At 41.1% G+C, this 24,684-nt stretch overlaps 1 long non-coding RNA gene across 1 annotated transcript in view; it reads left to right on the top strand.

Moving 5' to 3' along the window:
* The window catches only part of LOC136372964 (uncharacterized), a 63,719-nt gene extending 52,472 nt beyond the window's left edge, over window positions 1-11,247 (top strand). The window contains exon 2 of the long non-coding RNA XR_010745560.1: window positions 11,164-11,247. This is a non-coding gene — a long non-coding RNA (uncharacterized lncRNA). The remainder of the gene's footprint in view (window positions 1-11,163) is intronic.
* Window positions 11,248-24,684: the final 13,437 nt, after the last annotated feature.

Here is a 24,684-nt window from a genome sequence, read left to right as displayed (position 1 = left end):
GCCATATTCCTGTAACACTGCAGTCATGAATATAACATCAGCATCAAATACATGGCAGGCTAATTACACTGCTCCCAATGCTGCTGCTGCTGCACCTAAAGAGCCAAGTGACCTTACAAAGTGCTCATTATCCTGAGCCCCTGCACCTCTACTCCTCATATTTTGATTTTGTCCCTCTTTTTTGTTTGGTGGTTTTTTGTTTTGTTTTGTTTTGGGTTTTTTTTTAGACTGGTGGCTTTAAGTTCAGAACTTATCCTCACTGCCCTTTCACAAATGAAACATGATTTTAGTCTGGTGTTACAAGCAATCTCATAATCTGAAGAAAACCATCTAAATTACTCCTGGGTCTTTCCTCCATCACTGCTGTTACAATAGTAACAGTACCATCATTTCAATATTTCTCTTCAGCTCCAGCATTAAGGGAGAATTTTGGATGCACACACCAGTATTTGTGAAGCTGTTTTTGCTGACCCAGAGAGGAGCATGTTATTTTGGACCTCCCTTTTGAACACTAACACAAATTGAAATGAAGGAGAACCAGAAAGGAAGTAAGCGGCTCACACAGTAAAATTGCTTTAGAGAAGAAATGACTCAGCCGTTTTCTGCTTAAATGCAAACACACACACAAAAATATCCCTGCCACATTATGCAGAAATCACCCTTGTTTCAGCTGGAAAAATAAAGAGCCACTGAAGCATGATGAAAGCAGCCGGAGCCAGCCAGCTCCTGTGCCGAATGCCCCACGCTGCCCTCCCCCTCCGCTCTGCTCTTCTGCTCCTCAGATCTGACCAAAAGAAAAGGGTTTTGAAAACCAGGAGGGGAGGGGGATCGTTCCTGGCTTCAAATCAGACTTTTGCTGCCAAGTTTCAGCCCAGAAGCAATTTCTTACAGCTGAGTTATAAAACTCTGGGCAGAAAAAGGCTGGGAAACAGAGAAGGGAGGAAGACGGGGATTTTTGATGGAAAGGCAGGCGTGACCTTCAGCAATGCAAACGGGTGATGTTGGAGTCTTCCAGGGGCAGAGAGGTCTTGCTTTAAGCAAAAAGATGAAATATCATCCAACAACAATAAAAAAAATTACATATTTTCTTTTTTCTTTCCTTTTATTATTATTTATTTATTTCATTTTCAGGCCATTCTTGCTCATTTATCTGAGTTGCTTTAAAGTACCTGTCAGTTGAATCACTGAGTCATATAATCAGATATTATCGTTTTAATGGTGATAATATTTCTTGAGCTGTGTGTTTTGTGTTTTACCTTTGGCAATTATTGAAGATATTCTCAGAAGCCCAACAAGCCCAAGGCCTATTAGACATCAATTGTAGTTCATCTGCATAAAATCTGCTTCTTAAAAATAATTTTCTGTGTTTACAAATGTTCTCTATCAAATGCTAAAAATCTGGACCTATCTGAATTTAGATCAATGGGTCAAATACCAGGAATTAATAATTTTATGACTATTTAAACATGAGACTATACTTGTAATTCATTCATTCTGATGCAAACAGTGAATAAGAAAAATGACCATAGATACAAGAGAGTTGAAAAGTGACTTGCCAAGTATCACACATAGGATTTTGGCAAATGGAGGAGGGCCTGTGTCTCACCACAGACTACAGAGCTGTGCACTTTTTATCACTGCTCTGACCTCAGAAGAGTGTTTCTCACCCTTGTTAATTAATGGGTGTACTGTTCATTTTGAAACAAAATGAAAAACATACAAAGAAAAATATTCACAGAAAGTTTGTGGCAGCGTTGTCACTTTTTTTTTTATTTCCAAAAGAATAAAAAGTAGATAAAATGTTAAGCATTCACTTGTTACTTTTATTTTGCTCCTGTTTTGCTTGCTTGCATTTTGAAGGTTTCTGTGTAGGAGTATTTTAGATGAGTGGGAACACGGTTTTCAACATTTTATGGAAATGCCTCCAGATACTCTGCACCAGTCAACTTGGTAAATGGGTTTTGTTCCAGCACAAACTGCCTCTTAGTGAGCTTGAGGTTGATCCGTGGTGTCCATGTTGATATGCCCTCAACCTAACCTTCAGAAAACACCACAGTACAGGAGAATAAGAATTCTGTCTTCAGGCCATTTACATCTTTGGTCTTGTGGCTTACACCACTGAGCATAAGTACATCTGTTGTTTAGGGAGAGGTTCACCAAAGATCAGCCACCTGAAGTCACTGGACAGACAATGACGATATCAGCTGTGAGGCAGATCTGGTTTAGTTGAGAATGAAGATTTCTAGTTACCAATGATCTTGAAATGTTGATAAATTGCATTTTGTGAGCCTAGGACAGGGCCTTGTAGTTTGTATCTTACAGACAGCTGCACTGGAGACACTAGGAACATCAAGAGTAAAGAGAAACAGTGTCTTGGATGGGTGAACAGTTAATTTCTATTCTGTTTTGACAATACTGTGAAGGGCTTTGAGTGTCCCTGGATCAGTTTGGGGAACTACTCGCAGAAGAGAACTACTCATTGTTGGACTTTGAGGAAGCAGTGACTACACCACAGCCTACAGAAAAATCTGTTCAGCTGATGTTGAGGAATCATCCTGCTTATCTGCTGATAGTTGCTCATGTCCACAGTCACATGAGAGCCACTGATTGAGGACCTCAGTAAGAAATGTAAAGGAAATGCTCCCCTTGTAGCAACCAGGATTATAAGTCATGAAAATATGTCTCTCTTACCAGATTTGACATTTTTTTGTAAAGACCCTTCAATGCACTCTGCTGCACAGCAGACACTGGTGTAGCTGATTTCTTTTATACTATCTAAAAATAACTCACAGATTTGTATCTTCTGGTCTGTGTCAGAATTAGGAATGGGGCCAAACCATATCCAATTACCAAGTTACCACTGATGGTGGAAAACATGAAAAAAATAAAATCCAAATTTATCCTTGGATTTCATTTCATTACACAGATTTGCCAAAACATATTTGCATAGTTCACAATTTGAAAAATAAATAGGACTAAAATTTTGAAGAATTTTCATAACTGAAATCCCATTTTTGTATACCACTTCATCCAGATCTTCAAATGCAGGGAAGTATGCAACTCCCAGTGAAGCAATTTAAAGACAGTCAGGGTCTGAATGTCTTATCTATTTAAAAACTCTGAACTTCAAAGATACTGGATCTTACATCTTATGCAGTCAAAAATTGGGCTTGTATGCGACTTGTCCTGTCTGAAAAAAATTAACTGGCATCATTCTGCTGTGAACAAGACTGGATATTTGATATAAATTTATGTGTCTCATATTTTTTCCATTGGAAATCTGAAAATGAAGCCCCTCTGACTGTTATAATTATAGTGAGGATTCTTAGACTACCTTCTATGCAGTTCCATGTTCGGATCACAGCTGGTGTAAGCTAGTGTCAGTCCTGGAGAGAAGTTCCAGACTGGACACCTCAGTGAGTTCTAGAGACTTGTATTGTCACTGGATTTTTTTTGTTTTGTTTTGTTTTGTTTTTGGTTTTTTTTTGGGGGGGAGGGGTTGGGGGTTTTTTTAGGTTTGGTGCTGGTTTCACATGCAGAATATCCAATCCAAGGGTGCTGGTTTGTCTTTGCAGCTCTGTCAGTTCTGTAGAAAATCAACAGTTGCATCCTAAACCAAACTCAAAATGTAGTTAAAAGTGAAATGCTGTGCAGAAGGATAAAGGAAATGCTTCTGTCTGCTCCTAGATTATTCAGTCAAAAATCATTTTTAGGTTATCTGGCCACTTCCCAGCCGTTCCTAAATGGAAAACTCAGTCAGCCCTAACCCCACTCTTTTAGATGTTTGTCGCCAAGTTGAAATCTACTGGAAAGATGCAGGACCAGGGACTGTCTGCCAGGAGGCAGGGTTTTCATCCCACTCCTACGCATAAAGCCATAAATCATATTCTGCCATCAGATCATTATTTTTCTTCTGTTTCTTATAAACACAGCAGCAGCATCAAATGAAATATGAGCCTTCCAAGGCTGTTGGATTTCCTTGTATGTACTGTAGAAGGCAACATTTGCAGACATATGGCACGCAGGCTACTCTCAGAGAAGCATTTTGAAAACTGAACTTGTACATTTTTGACTCCAGTAATTGTAGGTGGTCTGGGTTACTAACTCCAAACCACTTCAGTGGTAACTATTTCTCCTAGTCCTACACATCAGTCTGCATGACATTATGTTCGACGGGGTTTTTTTAAATAGATATCTCAAATATAATCCCCTGTAATGAACTATAAAATATTATCTTCTGGATGCATGGCTCTTGGTTTTTTATTAGAATTGCTTATTTGGTTACAAAATCCAGGAGTATGTTGGTCAAGCACATACCACTTGCAGTGCTCTGGTGAACAGTCTGGATCTACTCTCATTTCTTTGCCAATTTGTATTTCTTCCTGATTTTCGCCTCTTCCTTTGCCACAGAAGTATTGTCAGGAAAATGACAAAAAATTTCTCAGGACTTCAGTTGTTATAAGAGAGGAAGACAAAAGATTTTGTCTCAAATATTTTGTTAGTTTTTCTCAAATATTTTGTTAGTTTTTCTCTTTTGACTTATATTTATCCCCCTGTCTACAGAGAGAGAGAGAACGAGAGGGAGAACTGGAGGTTCATATGCATATATTCATATCCATATCCATATATTTTATACTTAATTATTTTTATGTGATTGACTATTGAGTTACTCTCTTCTGTGTAGGAACTGTGCTTCATAGGCCTTTTGGAAATTGTGTATTTCAGAAATGGCCATGAAAAAGAAAAAAGGAAGAACAGCTTTAGTTTTCTTTGGTACAGGGATCTATATGGGTAAAAGCCCAGAGACTTGAAAGGGTGATGAGGATTGTTGTGGCAGGCAAGTGAGTGTAAAAAGCTTTGTGAAAAGACAAAGAGGCAGGATCTGGCCATGTGGGACCTTGTGTGTGAGGGTGGCAACATCATCCTGACAGCAAGCACATCCAAAAATCCTCCTATGAACTCTGAAAAGCTTCACTGCTCTCACACTCTGCTCCTGGATGCTCCAAGCTCTGCTCCTGAATGCTCCAAGCTCTGCTCCTGGATGCTCCAAGCTCTGCTCCTGGATGCTCCAAGCCTGCTGTGAGCAATGCAAGGGCTGGACCCAAGCCCAGAGGTCCCCACTTTCAGGTTTGGAAGCAGGGCACTTTAAACCACACCTGTAACTGCACATCCCACGCACTCAGAGTAATTTCTCAGCTCTTGGAGAACAACTTGGGTCTGCTCTGCAAAGCAGGATAGCTACACTCAAACCACCTGTGAGAAATGACCCTTGTCCTCTGCTCTTCCCCAAATCATGCCCAGGGGAGGTTTAAGAGACAGTCCATTCAAGCCAAGCTATAATGGTTACAGGGTCCAGAATTTTCACAGCACGAATGATCAGGTTCCAGTTCCTACAGCTGTTTCCTGACACCATTTGAACTCCTGGTTCAAATACAGCACTTCACCTTGCCTGGCCACAGTGAGACACGTGGTCAGGAGCAGCTCCCAGCCAGAACCCCTCCCTGTGTTTCCCAGCCACAGCGTATGGCAGCTGTGACCCATCTACAGTGACACTGGTCCAGGGACATCCTTTGTGCTGAGTGTGCAGCAGGTTTAATCACACTGTGCAACCTTTAACATGATTGCATTCATATTTATTGCTGCACTGACACAGACAGCCCAGCTACTCTGCTGATGGATACCCTCATACATTAGCTCAGTTAGAAGCCTGATTTCCTGCCTCTAAGTGAGCTGAGAGATGCTCTAGATGCTGATACAAATGTCTTATAATCCAGGTATAGCATACCATTAGGATAATTGTCTTGAGACCAGTAGTGCCAGATTGATAGCCCCTGTTCCATTTGCCAGCAGCGCAGGTGCAGATACTATTAACAAATGCATCCATACCTTTTTAAAACACTGCTGAGCACTTTGCTCCAAGGCTAACCTTCAGCAAGGAGTTCCTTGAGTTAATTATTCACTGTGTCAGTACAGATAAAATGCCTAAATTAGAATTAATAAAATGCTGGAAAGTTAACCCTGAAGGGAATATCTCAGAGAAGGATGCTACACTGACAAGGAGATTGAGTAGATGACCTAATAAGAAAAATTTAGTCCCTTTTCTAATTTCTGTTTTAAGACTTTTCCAGATGTACTCAAAACCCAAGCACATTACATGCTTGGAAGTACTCATGCAGCCCTGAGTGCCTCTCAAACGAATTTTTTATCTGGGTATAGTATTTCTCACTGTTGTCTCTTTGGCCTTGTTGCTGCTGACAAGACTGATGCCTGCATTCACACCCAATTCCACTCAATTAACACTCACTGTTTGTGCTTGAGTGTTCATAGAGAAACAGCTTCAAGAAACACTTTGGATAAAGCACAAAATCTTATTAGTTGTTTACATTTCATTGTTCTCAGCCCACCTCTGCTTTTAGGTGTGTCTGCAAAATTATCCGTGTTTAAAACTAATGAAGTAAAGAGCATAAACAGAAGTGAATGATCGAAAAGGTCTTCTTCACACTGAACTCTGAGATTGTGAGTGGTGTTTAAAATTCAGTCAGAGCTGCAACTGCATTATCTTCTGCTCACTCAATCCTTGATCGTGAATTGGAAGCATTCATTATTTATCCACATCTGTCATTCATAAACCTGTTTATTATGAAAGGGATTAGACATTTCCCCCATACAAATCCCATTATTCCATTGGATTTGTAGTCATACCATCCTTCTCCTTTGAAAATGCTTCTCCTTTAGTAACATTGAGCTGTTGCTGCCATTTAGATAAACACAAAATAAATTCCACATTTCAATGGCCCTTCACAAAGTAGCTGCACTCAGTCACACTGTCATTCATCTCACCCTCCACTTGCGCCAAGCAAAGCAGTGGTAAAACCACACAGAGTGCAATGAAACACGTGAAGATCCTTCCTTCCTTCCTTCCTTCCTCCCCAGCACGTGGTGGGGAAAATCAGACCCTCAGACCAGAAGTGTGGAGTTGTTGTCCTAGACAACAACACACACTGGGGGCAAGGCATGACCCACGGACTGTAGGGGAATTAAATGCTGGTAGGACAATGAGGTTTAGAGTGAGAGTGAACAGAGGACAAAGAAACAGCGACGGTGATCAAAACTATGGCAGTCTTGGGAGTTGTTCTTAGAAAATGAGCTAACAGACAGTTCTTTCAGGCAACAAAAACAGGCCAACAAACCATGCCAGGTTTTTTCATCTGGTGGGAGTTTTACGGTATGCACTTTTCCAAAGGCAGATATTTGGAAAGTACGTATTAGTGCAAGTATCCTTTTGAAATGCAAATTTTCTGTGCAAATGTCCCTGGGGAGAGCATAGATCTGAGATTTTATTTTTATTATTATTAATATTGTTATTATTTATTTATTATTGTTGTTGATATTGATGTTGTTATTAATGTTATCATGTTACTCCTGGACTGAATGGGATGGCAACATATTGAGCAACAGGGAAAAATCTCTTAGTAAAAGTGCAAGGACAAATGGCCATTCTTACAACAATCTTGTTTTCCTTTATTCCATTCCTGCAGGATACTGCAGACAACTACTAATATATAGCCTGGGTTCAACTGCTTTTAGGCACAACTGCAGGCACTCAAAAGTAGACCTGATGATGTTACTCCTTGCATTTTCAAGCACACTTTTGGCTACAGGTCTGAGCTGGGCTCTGCTGCTCTGATCAGCCAGCTCTGTGCAGTCACCACAGCTTTCCCCAGCAAGGCAGCAGATGTCTCCTGGGACCAGAGCCATCTCTGCCATAACTCATTTGGTTTCACTGAGGTAAGACTGCAGCTACACTCATCCCAGGGGTCTGGACCTCGACTGCTCCTCTGCATTGCCATATGCTCCACTATAATTGTAAGCTGCAAAGTAAAAAACAAATATGCAGCTTAAACAAGCCTGCTCTGTGTGATGTTATTTCACTTAAGGATTAGGTGAATCAGCTTCACTGAAGAAGGCAATCTCTCACCATATGCCCATCCAGACCCCCGAGGGGCTGCTGCAGGGCTGGGGAGAGGTGTGTGCTGTAAGGTGTGTGATAGCTCCATGTGCCCCTGTTGTTAATGCCTGGCTATAACAAATGTTACTTAGAGAAAAAGATCTATATTTAAACAAGACCTCTCTGGGTAAATGCTGAAATCCAGTAAGAACTATCCTGACCTCTCAGAGAAGGAGTCTTGAACACCTATGTCAAAATTCCCACTGCCATCAGTGAGGCCAGCATCATCTTCAAACTCCTCTATTTCAATGCACAAATTCAGAGCAATGAAATCTTAAAAATAAAATTACCTCAACTCCTGATGTTTGCATCTCTGAGGCAGCACTTATTCACCTAAAGCTCTCCTTTCAGTCAGAGGAGAAGCAATTAGCATAAGGAGTATCACCCACAGAGTCAGGCATATATATATTCCTGAGCATCAAGCTGTGAAAACTGAAGAACTGGGAAATCAGAAGACAAACAGGCAAACATTGAATTTGCTTTTGAGACAAGGATATAGCAAAAATCTCCAACCAGCCTCAAACTAAAAAAATCCAAACTTTGCAATCAATAAGGAACAGCAGAAAATATCAAGAAAAAATTATCAGTATGTCAGATGGTAAAATTGTAATACATTGTGAGGAAGAAAAGGTTAACCTGTGTATCTACCATAAAAGCAAGTGATACTGAGAGTTTCATAGACAGAAAGTATATTCTTTATGAAACTAATCAGAATAACGGGTGAAAAGGAGGCAGACAGACTGATGGGCACACAGCCTTCTTTCAGTGAACTTCTGCAGCTGCTTTCCATGGGCACTACAAGCATACCTCAGACTTTCAGATGTTTGCCAGCTCTTACTCATCTCCATTCAAGCTTACAGAGGGTATGGCCTGACTTCAAAATATTGCACTTCAGAAGTGGAAAGCTTCAAAATATTATCTGAAATACAACTGTGATTCCACCATTTTTATAGCTATACAGAGTGAAGTCTTGGTGGGAAACTAGTCAGAAATTCCCTCCATGAGGCAAAAGGAAGGAGAGAATCTTGATTCTCTCTCCCTAAAGTGCTGTTCGGCACAGTTAGCAGAAACAAAACACTATTTATATCACTAGCAATGACATATTGTATTCTGAATTCTTGAAGGAAACAGACTTCTAGGGTAATGAAGGGAAAATAAAAAATAATAATTTCTTTGGAGGACAGAGATGCTTCAAAATTGAAAAAAAATGTATTGGACATGTTGCTCTTATAGGAACCATTTATCTTGCATCTGCTCCCTTAACTTTCTCTTGAGCTCCAATTATGTATGAACACAGCTGTGTACATGACGGGTAAATATCCACATGGGTCCAATAGTCCAGGAGTCATGTTTTACTTCTCTTTAATTTTGTTTTTCATATCTTCATGCAGTTCTACTTACCTTGTGGGCCTGACTTCAAAAATCTCAGCTGGTGAAGGGACACAAGGTCTTTCTGCAACTAACACAATGATTCTTATTGTCTCAAAATATATCCCAAACATACACAAAAGCTTTCAGACATAGAAGAGTGGTCTTAGTTTTAAAGGAATTTGGTTCATTACAGCTAGAAAATACATTTTTCTATTATATTCTATGTAGTTGGTTTTAAGATACTCATTGAATTATTTCACATGGCAGTACCACACAAACACAATAGGTATGAAAAGAGTAAACAAAAGGCACTGATTTTTTGTCTCATTTACTTTAGTTTCATACCACTTCAGTTTCACTTTACCAGTTTTTTATTTAATACAAATCAACAGATTTCTACTGCATTCAATAGCTCCAGAGTGATTTCATCAGTTGAGGTTGAGGTCTATTGGGTTCAGTGAAATTACTGCTTTTTGTGCCAAAGTAAGAAGGTAAAAAATCAGGTTCCATGTTTCATATTTTATTATATTTCTCCGTATGAAAAAATAAGTATGTATGAAAAATGTTTCAGAGAAATAGGAATGGACATATGTAGAACATTCAAGGATTTCCTTAGCAGAAAGAGAAATATATTTTATTATGTACAGTAATTAGCACTAAAAACATTCTCAGCACTTTCAAGGTGCTGCTCACACAGCATCTTGGTTATAGGGGTTTTTTGTGTCTTTCTTTTTCCAGTGCCCCAGATGGCTTGCATCATATTTTGTTGCATAAAGATGAAAAAATTAATTTAGATTAAATGTGTCAACAGAGGGTAGTTCCATCAGCAAAGTGCAGTTGTCTCGTCTGAGCCTCTACAAGATTTCCAGCAGAGAAATGCCCATTTGCTCTCTTCCCTACTCCACTCTATGGAGCTCTGTAGGGTAGAGATAATTTTCTTTTGCCTCGGTATTGCTTTGATTCTGAAAGGCACAGGCATGGATTAAGGAAACACCCCAGCTGAGCAGCTGTTATTTGTGAATCTATCCTCAGGCTAATCATATAGCTAAAGCTCTAATAAAGCAGTGAAATTGGAGCCTCAGTGCTGGCAGGGCATTTTTTTGGCACGAATTGCAGCTTGTCTTAACCAGAAAGGTAAAATGGTAAAAAAACCCGAGAGGTTATTTTTTTTAAAGCTGTAAGACGTTGTTAACAAACGATATTGTGAACCTCTTATTCACAATTTGATCAAAAAAATAAAGGCAGAACAACTCCCAAGAGGCTGAAATTTCAGGTACCCTTCTGAGCATCCAGGAGAGATATTTTTCTGTTATGGTTTGAAGTAAATCCAGCAAGTCATTTCTGAAACAGCAGCAACAGTCTGAAAAGCATGTGTTCCAAAATAGTCCTTATTTGAAAGGTCTGTTCCCCATGTTCACGTACCAAACAACTTTCATGTGGAATTTCTGTACCTACTACTTAAGGGGAAATAACCCCCAAAAACCCCAAAGAAATAACCCCTCTTAATTTGTATAGTGACTATATTTGATCTTATATCATCAGGAGTTCAAAATTCCCAACATCACCTTTCCAAACATTGTTGTTTGACCTTCACTTTAAAAGGTGAAAATTTATCTTCTCTTTCCCCAACACCTTTCTACCTCAGGAGGCAGTAACAAATTTTTGAGCTTTTAGAAAAACCTGACAATCCCTAATGAATTAATATGAAGCATTTACAGGTTTTCACAATAAAAAGAAAATAACAAAGCCATAGATTTATGTTTTGGTCTCTTTCCTAGGTGAAGGAAAAAAAATAAAAAATAAAAAATAAAAAAAAAAAAAATAAAAAATAAAAAATAAAAAATAAAAAATAAAAAATAAAAAAAGAATGGAAACTATAGGTTTTAGAAATGCCGTAAGCAGGCACTACCAGCTGTTTATTCAGTGGCTGTAGAGCTCTGCCAGGAGGTAGAAGGTTGGGGTTCAGTTCCCAGTCCCCTACCAGAGATCAGAACCTAAAGGAAAACCTCACTCTATTGCACAGGGGAATAGTCTGCCGGGAAACACTCTGTGTCTTGTTTTTCTTTCCTCCTGTATATCTTTTTCTACTCTATATGGAATATTGAAATATTCATTAAGCCAGAGAGAACAACTCTATATCATGGTGTTTAGGCCCTGCAGTGGAGACACAAGACATCACTCTCATGAATATTTCAATATTATAAACAAAGTAGAATATACTCTATCAGAGGTATTGAAAAAACATTTCCTCTGCCTCCATCCTCCACTGGGGGATACCAAACAGGCTGGTACTTGGGGGCTGTTCCTGGGAAATTAGGGTGGGCTCAGATCTCATCTGGCAGATGAGGAAACTAAAGCCTTCTTTTTTGCATTTTGAATGAGTCCCTGCCAGATGAAGTATTGAAAGACAGGAGACAGGTGGCTTTTTAATCAACTAATCTATCTTTATGTATCCCTTTTTCTTTTCTGCCTCTCACCTTCAAGAATGACAAGCTCATCCTGACTTTTGGAGTAGTTCTAAGCCCACTGAAATGCCACTTTTTGGCAAAACACTTAAACAACACTTACTCAAATCTGAGTATATTTGATGATATTTATGTTTTTCACAGCTTTAGGTTCCTCTCTAGGATTATACAAACCACGTCTAGGCTTCTTTTTACATCTCCTCATACTTGGACAATTCTGATTTGTCTCTGATTTAGTGGAAAAGTAGATGGATAGGTTGGAGGGAAGGAAAAGGGTGCATAGGAATATAAATACATATTACTGTAATTAAAATAAAGGTCTATTAGAATTGACACTTGTGAAAAATACTGATCTGATTTCTATGTTGAAAATTGAAAGTTACTAGAAGTGATGCTATACTGAAGTTTGTCCATAATTATTAAAGTTGTAGGATTGGTAGCTGAAGTTAAATTCAAGTGAAGTGCATAAAAAAGTCCTAACCACTACTACATTTCTGTCTAAGAAAAAAACAACAAAAACCAAAACACAGAAAAAATTCAGCATGCTCTGTTGAGCAGTGCTTTCTGATTTATGTGTGAGTCCACTCTGGAGGCACAGCATGGTATTTCTTCACATGCATTCTGCATGGAATGCAGTCCTTTTTGCCTACCTAAAAGCTGGGCTAAGGGAGAATTTAAGCCAACCATTTAATTTTATTGTGAATTTTGCTCTTATGACTATACATTATAACATGGAGGTATGGATAAAGTCAGGAAAGAACTGGAACAGATGAGGCTTTGGATGTTCAAAGCTTTAATTTCCCAGGCTCTGAATGATAGGCATGCTTAGATCAGAATAAAATTTCCTTTGTCGTCTCCAGAGCGGAGAACATCCCTTTAGCTGCCTGAGAAAAATAATGTTTGGAAAATCTCTGTGTGATATTATATTGCTTATATTATTTATTTTGCTTGAATTTGTTCTGTAGCAAGCATTCTGGAAGTAATGCAAGTAAAATAACTCAGCAAGGAATGACATAAATGCAGTGAACTGTCATTGCATATAACTTCTAGAAACACTTTCCACATACATCCACCTAATTTTCTTCAGTGCAGTTGTCACAGGAGAGTTTGCTAAGGATCCTACATGATGGAAATTTCAAACACATCTTCCGACTGCAGTTTATTCACCAAAGGAGAATCCCCAGGCTCCTGAGCACCCAGGGAATCACTGATGTTCTGGGAAACAGGCTGTCACATAGAGGCAATGAGATTGTGTGCGTGTTTTTGCTCTTCACAGACACACACTGATTCAGGCTACATCTGCATCCACAAGTGATGTGGTGCAACAGGAGCACCAGATTTATCCTATTGCAAATTGCAACCATCACAAAGCCATTTGTGCTAAGGACAGAAGTCTCCTTAGCACAAAACTTCATGTGACTCATGGAGTTTTACTTCAGGACAGCTCTAATCTTGTCCTCAGGACAGAACTCCTTTCAGCTGCTGGAGCACACTGGTGCTTGGTTGCCTGCAGCACAACATTTGGCTGGATCTGGCTCATGCACTCAGACACAACAGTAGAAACCAAAACTGGAGGGGGGGGGGGGGGGGGGGGGGGGGGGGGGCGGGGCGGGGGGACGACGACAACAATCAGTAGGGTAAAATCCACAAAGCTTGAAGCTAAAATCATGCCTATTCCTTACTTCAAGCCCATCCTTTCTACACTGTTTTCTCAGAAAACCACATGCTCCATAGAAATCTTCAAGCCTCTCTCTCACTCACAGCAGCCAGTAAAAGCAAAGGCTTTTCCAAGCCACCAAACCAGGAGCACAGAGGGCATTGCAGCCTGGGTGCAGCTCCCACGGCAGCTGTGAGCCATCCTGGATGCCTCTGTGATGACAATGGTACAGGCTTTACCAGAATAGCTACCACCCTGGAGTCACTTCATCACTTTGAAGAAGCAATTTAGATACTCTGCTAGGCTACACAGATACTTGGAACTGGGGGGTCGACGATCCCAACTGGCCAGAGATTTCAGGATGAACCTCTAATCAAACCTACGTGCATTGAAAGAGAAGATATTAAAATTTAAGTGTCTTACAATGACCTGAGAGGTGTCCTGTAGCAGACAGGTGGTGACAGTAGGTGTAAAACTGTGATCTTTACTTAGGACCCAGTTCATACACTGGCAGACATCTCACTCCTTGCAATGCTTAAATTGAGGGACATGGGATAGTCACAGGGCTAGGACAATACCCAGAAAACCTCATTTTATGTGGCTAGCAAATCCTTAGGAAAATTCAGATTGCTTTGGTAAATGGAGACATCTCACCAGTTTCACTGGAGGTTTTAACACATCTGGTTTTTTACTCATACACAAAAATACATCTACTTTTCCCTCTGCATTTGTACCTGAGCCATGGGAAATGCACTCTTCCACAACTCAGGTATTGTCAGAACCAGATCCCATAATTTTTTGATTCAACATTTAAACTCATAATGATATGTCAAAAAGCTACAAAGGAAGAACTTTACCTGAAACTCTCAGTTAGAAAAACAAATTGTCCTAAAAATGCACCTAAGCCTTTTGGAGATGGGGCCTACATCTTGGAAGGCTCCACAGGATTGCAGAACATTACAGTAAATCCTCAACATAAATAAAAATATTCTAGATTATTTTTTGATGTCTGCGCATCTCACACAGCAGGGATCAGACCCAATTGGCCACCTGATGACAGTGTCATATAAATATTAAATATTAATGGTACTGTTACTGTTAATTTGGCAAAATGTGATACTGTGTAAAGCAAACTTCGTCTCTTTTGGCTGTGCTGCAACAAGGAAAACACATGTTCTCAACATTTCTAGCTGGACAGATTTCTTTTACAAATGTTTGCTTTTCTTAAATTAACATACATGAGTGGGTTGGAGAAGGGGGGGACAGTGAAGGGGGGTTGCTTTTACCTGAAATCTTTCAACCCCCTTTTTTGTGACTCACATTTACACCTACTGGAAATCTGGGCTTAGGTGACACTTGTCTCTAATTCAGAAACAGTCTCTTATTCATCAGATGAAGTAAAAGCTGTCTAAAACCATTCCTGTCTTTGACTTTTGTAGGTTTTTGTGCAGTTCCTGTCATAAATGTAGGTCAGAGACTGAAGGTAGTGGCTGGAGTAATTAAGTGCTCTATTTGACACAACTGAGATCAAACAAAATACTGGAGAATTTAACCATTATATTATTCCTATATATTCTTATATATATTATAGTATTTATTCTTATGCTTTCCATGTGCTGTAAATAGAAAATATTTACTTTCATGAAATCTGGAGTAACAGTATCAATAGTGAGAAATAATCCTCATGAATATGGCTATCAGGATATTTGCCAGCATCTCTCTTCTTTGCATTAAAAAATGTTTCTACCTCATCCTTTCATCCATGTACTTCAGTCTTGAAAGGTCAAGATCAGAAGTCTGAAGGAGATATCCCTAACACTCTCTAAGGACATGTGGTAGAGTATGAATTGCACTCTTAGATAGTTCTGCTACTAAGAGCTTGCAAACAGCTCTTAGTAGCAGAGCTAAGAAAGCCTAAATGTTGCTTACTTCAACACAGCACAAAAAGATGAGGTTTTGTTGGCCATTTCATTTTGAGTGGGGAGAAAATGAGAAATAAACAGGAAAATGCAGGGACAGCTGAGACCTCTAGAGAGAAAATGCGATGGCATTATGAGGATGCACAAACATGAAGAGAGCAAAGCTGGTAATGTTCAGAGCTGGCTGTTGAGCACTGGTGAGAAGATTGTGGAAAAGTCCTTCACTGTCTCACTGGGGAAAAGGGAAGAAGCAATGGTGTTTGTGGAGATAGATGGAGAATTAATGAGCTGAGACAGTGTTCTGGTACTTTGTAAGCGTGATGACACAGATGCAACTGCCCAAACTGGATGTCCCATGAGACACCCAGGATCAGCAACTGGAGGGCAAGCAGCCATCCAAGGGCATCTCAAGTAGCCCCAGACACTTTCCTGGCAGTGGGACAGACAGTCCTATGTGCCTGCATGTGAAGTAGATGGATAAAGAGGAAGATGGTGGTGGAGGCTGACGTGCCCAGTGTTATTTTAGGTCCTGTGAAGTATTTGCCTTTTAGCACCCTAAAGGTTTTTCCAGCCTATATTGTTATGATTGTATGACTCTCTTATCTCTGTTTGATGATCTCTGTGATACTGTGATATGTTTTGGTTTAGTGGGCATGGTGGTATTCAGTCAAAGGTTGGACTTGATGATTTTGGAGGTCTTTTCCAGCCTTAGTGATCTGACAATTCCATACTGGCCAATTCCCTGCCAAGTATCATAGGGGGTCTCAAACAGCACTGAACTTGTTTTAAACAGAAGCTTTCCCCTCCCTTGTCACTACAGGCAATCTGAATTGCAAAGGAGCTTCTCAGCCATTCTGTCTCAAAGTGGGCACTGAAAATTGGACAGCTGAGTTCTTCTTTCAGGTCTCTGGACAGCACCTTCATTGACTATAATCTTATCTTAGGCATCTCATGCATATGTAGACGCCTCCAGGCAATGTACCTTTAAGTCTAACTCTGGAGATGAAGTCACCCTAAGGAAACAGAAGTTTGGAGAAATCAATCTAAATCTCGGGCAGTTCTTGGAATATTTGAGTACTGCTGATCTGCTGAAGGGAGAGGGCCAGACAGGAGAAGTAGTGATGTCAGCAATGACAGGCTACAGTTAAATCTCTTTGAGAAACACAACACAGCCTGGGTCAATTGGATAGCCTGACGCGGGCTCACGCTCCCGGGAGGAGCAGGCTGCCAGCCATGCTCCCAGCCCGCCCACCGCCGGGCTGCAGGATCAACACTGATTCATTCCCATGCAAACAGCACCGTCAGCTGCAGAGCTCATCCCTGCAACAGTGAACATCAGCACAAGGCTGTGAAAATGGAACTAGGTGTCTTTGAGACACAAAAAGCCATGCAACTATGCTAAAACCGTCAGATGAATACAAACCCTCAGTATGAGACTCTTACAAAAAGCATTGCCAGGGGTTTATAGGACACAGCACAAGGCAAGACAATGCAGACCCTGATCTGGTAAAGCAGAGACAGTGAATGTCCTCAGGGTGAGACAGCAGCCACGGCAGGTCAGCTCTCTAATGGGCAGGGGCACAAGACAAAGAAACTGAGGCTATAAATAAGCTTCTCTTCAGCCAATGAGCCATGAGAAATGCACCGTGCAGTCACTGAGGAAGGAAGTTACAAGGCTGCAAGGAAAATGGATTGTTACATCTCTGGAAACCAGCACAGACTGCCTCAAACAGCAGTGAAAGCCTGGCAGACACTTGGGTATCTGCACTGACCCAAAACCACAGAACAGAATCACAGCAAAAAAAAAGTGTCACTGCTGATTACCAGTGAGTGAAGCCAGAGCACTTGGGCTGTTCAAGGCACAACTGTCTGCTGATGATTGCATCAAGACGAGTCTTAGGGGAAGTGCCGGGGATAATGAATTTCTCTGGGCTTATGTTTTAGTCTGAGCAAGCCACAGGGAAGGTCTGGTAAATGTTGACTCACTAATGGAAGCTCTACCAGCAGCATTTACACATGTTTTTCAGAGTACAGTCAAGAGTTTGCTGGACTAGAGGACAGTCTCTGAGCATGCTTTAATGTGATCTGATGGGACAAATGTACAAACAGTTGGCATTTGGGAATTACCTGGCTGGCCAATTCTCAAGGAGTAAAGCCTCCTGAATGCCCAGCAATACATAAAAGAACAAAACATGCAAGAAAAGTATCCCATCTATCAGATTCCAGCCAGATTCTTGGAAAAGATCAAAACAAGTTTTAGAGGGGAATTGCATCATGAGAGAGAACTTTCCCAGCTTCTAGTAGGTGGATAATTTGGAAGCCATTCAGGCAAAACTCCAGTGGGGAAACAGAAAACACATTTTGCAAGATATGACATAACCAGGTCCCGTACTCAGACAATCAAGCACATGACACAGTAGCAGGGTTCAAGTGACTCAGCACTCCAGGAGAATTTTAATACAAAACCTCTTCCCTTGGGTACACACAAAGCAATAGAAAAACCAGATCAGCACTAAATACCCTGAGCTAAACATTCTTCTAGACAAAAGAACAATCATGCAGGCAAATCTGGCAGGCTTATATGAAATAGCAACAGGCTTGGGACAGCAGATGAAATGAAACCAGTAGCAGTAAAAGAGTAATGGCAGAGAGCTGGAGCCCTTGTAGAACAGAGGCCAAGGCCAGGGAAGCACTACAAGGCACCCAGCAATCAGCTGAGTCAGAAGAGATGGAGATATGAGAGAAGAAGGCCCAAAGAAGGGATGTACCAAGCTGCCTGGTACAGCAGAGACATAAATCCTGCACTGGCAGGAGGCACATGCTGCTAGTGGCAGCCTTCTCCTTCAGAGACCTGTGCATGAGAAGGCTATAGTGACTAGGTCACTGCAAATTGGCTGCAAAAGGAATAACCATATATCTCAAACTCCAATCTAGAAAATGCTTTAAAAATTAAAGAAAAAAATATTTTAAAATGGAGTAGGTGGTGCAATATCTCTCATTAAGCCAAAAGGAGAAGCACAGGTCACAAGAGCATGTGTTTTGAAAGTGTCACTAGAGGAGGCAGGCTGGGTGCATGTGACTGGGGAGCTGAACCAGAGACAGGAAGACAAAACCCTTTTGGGACATTTGAGAAGGTCAAACAAAAGCATAAACCGGAAGCTCAGATCCCTTTTTCTTTTTTTCCTTCCCATATTCCCTCCTAGGTCTTGCATATTGTGCTGCCCCTCTGAGTGCACCCACAAACTCTATGGGTCAGGACACCAAGGAGACCTCACATATTGTACTGGGAATGCTGCAGTCTCTCTTCTGCTACTAAAAATGTCAGCAATACATTCCTTTTTGCATTTCTTCTGCTTCACACTGTGCAGGGACACATCAGCACAGTTCCTCTTAATCCCCTTTTGCTCAAACAACCCTCCTTGCTCAGGGACATTTAACTGCTTATTAGGCCATCGCTACCTTAAGGTCAATCATGATTATGTCGTTCAAAATTTCCGAGTTTTTCTTTCCTATTGACTAACTAAATCATACAACAGACTAATTAACCCACCAGGTTCTCATTAAGTGGTATTCCTTCACTCTCCTCCAGGACCACCAGCTGTGCTGCAGATTTCCTCTGAGTTTTGGAAAAGAACAAGATTCATTATCAGAAATGGGTTTTTTCCCTTCTGCGTGTCACAGGCCCACGGTCAGGTTTAAAATAGCAGCCCCCAGACTCCGGGGCTTGGGTCAAGATTTAGATAGACTCCTGAAGGGGATGGGGTTGATGTTTCAGCAATTCTTCGGGGAGAGAAGGAAGGATCCTATCACAAGGAGACCTCGATTTCTACCCTATGCCCAGTCTGGAGAAAAAAAGTATGTTTTATTCTTTCACAGACTATGATACATTAGATACTGCTGCTTAGGGTCACAGCAGATCTGCAGCTGATATGCTCTCCAGCTCTTGGGCAACTCTACTACCACTTCAGATCTCAGGTTCACCAACTCACTTGTTTTCCAGAGAAAAAACTAGAATACCAACACCAAAACAGAGAAGGATGCTGAGCCCAAAACAGCCTCAATTTACCCATCATTTAGGTGGCTAACAGCTTCAGACACCACCCAGGATGTAGCAATTCCTATATCTGGTTTGTGCACCCAGTCCTCACACACCAACTGCCTGGTGTTCCTTCCTGGTGAAGGAGCATCTCTCACCTCTGTCAGAATCATGCCCAGCCTGGGAATTCACACCCGAACTTCAGGCAACACAAAACACCAGGATACCAAAGTGTGTCTGCCAGGCCAAAATGTTTGATCCTGATACTTAGGTTGGTGGTGAACAAGTTAGACACTAGTGTGTGTGCATGTGCTTCAGCTCTGAACAGGTTTTAAAAACTGAATAAAAACCCCAAAAACCCTTAAAAATAGCTCACTCAAAGAATAATGGCCTATTTTATTGTCTCTCAGTAACTTCCAAGTCAGTGTGGACAGTGTCTCTGATATTGCTTGCAACCAGCTGAAGAGAGAAGTTTTCCTAATTTCTCCATCAATGCCTGTAATTTGAGGGATGTTAAAATTGTAAAGGAATGCTAATACATCATTTAAAATACCACTGATATGCATGTGTAATGAAAATGTATGTTAATTTGTATTAAGTGTAATAAAATGCCTATCATTAATAAAAATTTCTATTGGCCTGTTGTAAGTAAAGTGAAGATTTTTTCAAACTAATTTGGCATAGAAATAGATATCCTATTTCATGAGACACATCAGCAAGTTCCTATTTTGAAATTAAAGAAAAAAGCAAGACTTCAAAAATTTTCATTAAAACACAGGTAAAAAGTAATTTTTATGTGTTCCCTAATCCCAGCCAATATGAAGTGTTTATTTAAAATTTAATATTACTCAGCTGTTTATAAAAATATATTACTTTAAAAATAAGTTGTTTTGACTAAAATAATTCTCAGCATGTTTTCATTCAGGCTTTATTTAGTCTGATTTTTTTTTAATGCTATGTGTGTAAATTAACTGTTACTTTTATTAGAAGAAGAGGAAAGTGTTTTTGAAGTTAGTCCATAGAAAATAAAGGTATATTGGAAGATTGCAAGGCCACTTTCATCTTAAATAAAATGTTCTCTTTCCATAGCAAATTTTAATTTTTAAAGTTTCTAATTTCTTAATTAAACTGTGCAAAAGGGAAATACAGGGATAAAATATTCATAAGGAAAAAATCAATATATAGCTAAAAGGCTGTATATTACATGAAGTACATTAGAGTATATTGATTTTATGAAGTTGTCTTTCAACTGCTAATTACACATTCATTACAGGATTATAAATCTTAATAAAGTGATTGAGTCAATGTACTGGAAGGAAAAAGCCTTTTCAAGTCCATGATTTGCAAGACCAGACTGTGGTTTGCAGCCTCACTTCTGGACAGGTCTGCTGTGAGAACGGGACTTCAGGCTGTGGAAGATCTTTGTGTGAAGTCAGGAGCAGCCTGATGGGGCTTCTCCCTGCCTCTTCTGACAAGGGGGATTTTCCCCCTCGAGCTGCAGAGATGGAGCTGGGGCTGTTTGGAGAAGGGCCAAGGGCAGAGTGAAACAGCTCGACAGGAACCTACAGACCTGATGTAACACATGCAAGAGGAAGCAGCTTCCTGAACACTCAACCTATGCCTAAAAAAGCTTTTTTAACAGACACTTCAGGTTGCTTAGGAATATTTCCTGTTTTTTCAAAATCCCTAAACAATCAGAACTCAGTTGTCTGCTAACCATATTGTGCAATGTAAACTGTCAATTTTGAGAGAGACAAATGCACAGATCCTAAGTGTACATCCATAGTCAAATTCTGGTTTTAATCTGGCTTTCCCAAAAATCACAGCATTGTGCCCTTCTTGGTGCTGAAAGATAAAAATGATGGCATTTGATCCTGCAAAAAATACTACTGTGAGCCATGGAAGTGTGGAGCAAAAGGGACAAGATGGGTGGGCTCAAGAAGTTTCAGAGGAGAATCTTCTTGCTCACATGACTCTGACCTGTGCAGGTAATGGGACCCCTGTGCACAGGTAATGGAAGAAATTGTGGATTACATAAAAATAGAATAAAAAAGTAAGGCCTGCTTAAGGGAAGTACAAACTATTCCACTTCGATGCTAGAGCAGTCATCCAGGGAAAGTTTAAAGCAGTAGTTTCCTTATATGTAAATTACAGTGGCTCACTTGTGCACCTTAAAAGCCACATTTAAGCCAACTGGTGAACCCTGCCCAGCCCTGATTTACAGCATGTTCTCTTTTACAAAACCTACTTAGCCAACATATGGGAACAAGGATGGGGGAGGAGACATGAACATCTGCTTTCCTTGTCCTGGACTTGCACTATTGCTGCATACAGCTTTCCTCTTTGGAAGACTTTCAAGTCTGAAAGAGTCACCAACCACTTAGATGCAACAGTGTGCTCTGATGTTGCTGCTGTCTGTCTGCCTGCTGTGACGAGCTCAGGATTTTTCTGGTTTTGACAGAGTGCTGACGTGCCTGGCAGTTTGCTTGCAGTCTTCACTGGCAGGGCCAGGGGCCAGGGTCCCCACACCCCACAACCACCAGCCACCTCATGCTCATGGCCATCGATGTTACCAGAGAAACCACTGCTTCTTATTAAAGGTTTCCAATAAGGGGACACAATAAATTACTCCATTTGTCTCAATCTATACCTCTGCTGTCACTTTCTATGTGCATTATTTTTAAGAAAGACCAGCATTTCCATTTTGGAGGCGGCAGAGAGGGAGAGGAGACAGCCAGATGTGGCATTTGGCTTCGGAATGCGCCAGGGCTGGGGTCCAGCAGACAGAGCAGAGGTATGGCTCTGGTATGGTTGTGCTGTGCAGACTGGCTGGCTTCTCACAAAAATAAGATGTCTCCTCAAGAAATTGGCACAACTCTTAAGAAATAACAGTCCCTCAAGCCTCTCTTGCTCTGGGATAAAAGGGCTTGAAATGCTCTTTCTAGTCCTCATGGTTACTTCTGTGAGCTCCTATTCTCATAATTTGTTTGAAATGTGGCAGGAACTTGACCCTTCTCTTGACAAAAATCTCGCCCCAGAACATGCGAGTGGGGAAATTTCTGCTTGTCTGAAATGCTTGGCTGCTCCTGGTCAGAATAATGTGTGATCAGCAACTGCATGGAAGCAATCTCTGTGCTTGTATTTCAGGCAGAAAGCTTTCCTCAGCCTCTCTGCACACACCACATCTCTCCCACAAATTTTCTTCCTCCCTGCTGTATTCCCAGCAGCACATAAAGCCTCAGAGCAGGGACTGAGGGGGCTGTTCTTTGCTTTATAACCACAATGATCAGTTATGAAATCAGGGTTTCCCAAGGCACAAAGGTAACCATTCTGTGTAAATCACCATAAAGATGGCCATGAGAGTTGGGTTTGAAGATGCCAAGAACATGGCTGACTTGGGGGAAAGAAAATGGAGCAGGTTCTATTGTTCCCATAGGGCCAGATCCTGCCACTCAGACACCTGGTCCTTTGAAATCACTGCAGCATTAAAGATTCAGTGGCTGATCTGGTGGTGAAGAAATTGGGGCCCAGAAGTAACCTTGAGCAGGAGAGGAAATGCAGCCCAGGGCCCGAGGATCTCTCAGGATCCATTTACAGGCTGCACAACCAGGATGCTCAAAGACACCCAGCAAAGAAGCAGCAGCCTGTGAACAGGAACAGATTAGTCAGATGCCACTTGTCCCATGCAAACAAATACCTTTCTAGTTTCATGTGCTTCAGACAGCTGACCTGCTCCCAAAGCAGTGACCTGGGCCTCTGAGCACCACTGGAAAACAGGAGAACCATGAACTGCAAAATGGTTCTGAAAGCATCGGTGTGTACCTCCCAAATCAGCCTCTGCTCCCACTCCAGTGAGCACAGGCCTGTCTGCAGCTCAAAACTATCAAAAGTCACCACTAATGAGTATCTCCAAAATCAGTGCTATTTTTTGTCTCCATTACATTTCTCCCTCTCTTTATTTTCAAACTTTCTGGGTCACACAATGATAAAGGATGTCATTTTGGTTGTCATGAATGTTTTCTCTTACTGCCACAGTGGAAAAGTTGTCCCAGGCATTGTCTTGTCCATGGTTTTGTCATTTTTGTGTCACGTTATTTCCTCCATACTAAGCTGCACTCCTGTACTTTTCAAACCACCGAGCCCAAGGAGCCCTTGGTCACTACTTTTCCAGGACATAGCAACTATCATTCCAGCTGTAGAGAAATTATTATCTCCCAGCCTTCCCCATCCCCCTCCCAACTCCAAAAGGAAATGTTTTTCAAAGTGCAAAGTACAGATCAGGACACTACCCTAGGTGGTGTCATTTTTGTGTCGTTCACATTTTCATCACACCAAAAGTGAAGAAAAAAAGCAATTTAATGCACCAGGCTTTGTCAGGTCTCACAGCTTTGTCCTTCTGCCTTTCTGCATTAAACTCTCCTCTTCCTACTGTACATCCTCCTTCTCTCTGCCCAGTGTGGGCTCATACCCTTCTTTCATATTATTTATATGCCACCAGTTTCTCATGTCCCTGTTTTTTGGCTTTTGGGGCCCACTGAACCTCAAGGAGAGAGCAAGATGTGTCATGGAGATGATGACAGTCCAAGATCTCAGCCCCCCTCCTCAACCTGCTCTCCTCTGCCCCTACATTATCACTCTCCCCATCCATACATTCAGAACTGGTTATCCATTAGTTTCCCCATTAACACCCAGTTTTGGTTGCATTTTCCTGAGCAAACTGGCAGAGCCATTGGGCTTTGGCATTGCTGGTATCAACTAGTTTTGTCTAACAACTACCACTGGATTTCAGAAAACACAACTTTGCTTGAATTGACTCTCTGCTTGTGCCTCTGTGTGCATCCTCTGAGCCCACAGGCCACTCTCAACCAAGCCTGGGAGATGGCAGGACATCCCAAAGTAACTGCATCATTAGCCTGGAAGACAGGAGAGACGCGGTTGAGGAAAAGACTGCAAAGCAAGCTCAGCCCTTGTTGGACACAAGAGAGATTTTGTTAATACCCCACATTAGCCAGCATCAAGAAATAAATACAAATAAGCCTCAAGGCAGGAGAGGGATTTAGGTGCATCATTTCAGATCATGAAGTAATTACTTGCTTTCAAAGACTCATTTGAAGTCAGAGTCACCAGAGCCCAGCCATTAAGAACAACTGCACCTGTGATTGCAAGACCCAGCTTGTTTTTTCCCAGCCCAGTCTGGCACTGCTCCCTCACATGCTCCCCATCAGCTC

Source organism: Sylvia atricapilla, chromosome 1 (genome assembly GCF_009819655.1).
Source record: "Sylvia atricapilla isolate bSylAtr1 chromosome 1, bSylAtr1.pri, whole genome shotgun sequence".
Classification (NCBI taxonomy): Eukaryota; Metazoa; Chordata; class Aves; order Passeriformes; family Sylviidae; genus Sylvia; species Sylvia atricapilla.
Note: the sequence above shows the minus strand (reverse complement) of the source record. Positions and strands in the feature narration are given on the sequence as shown.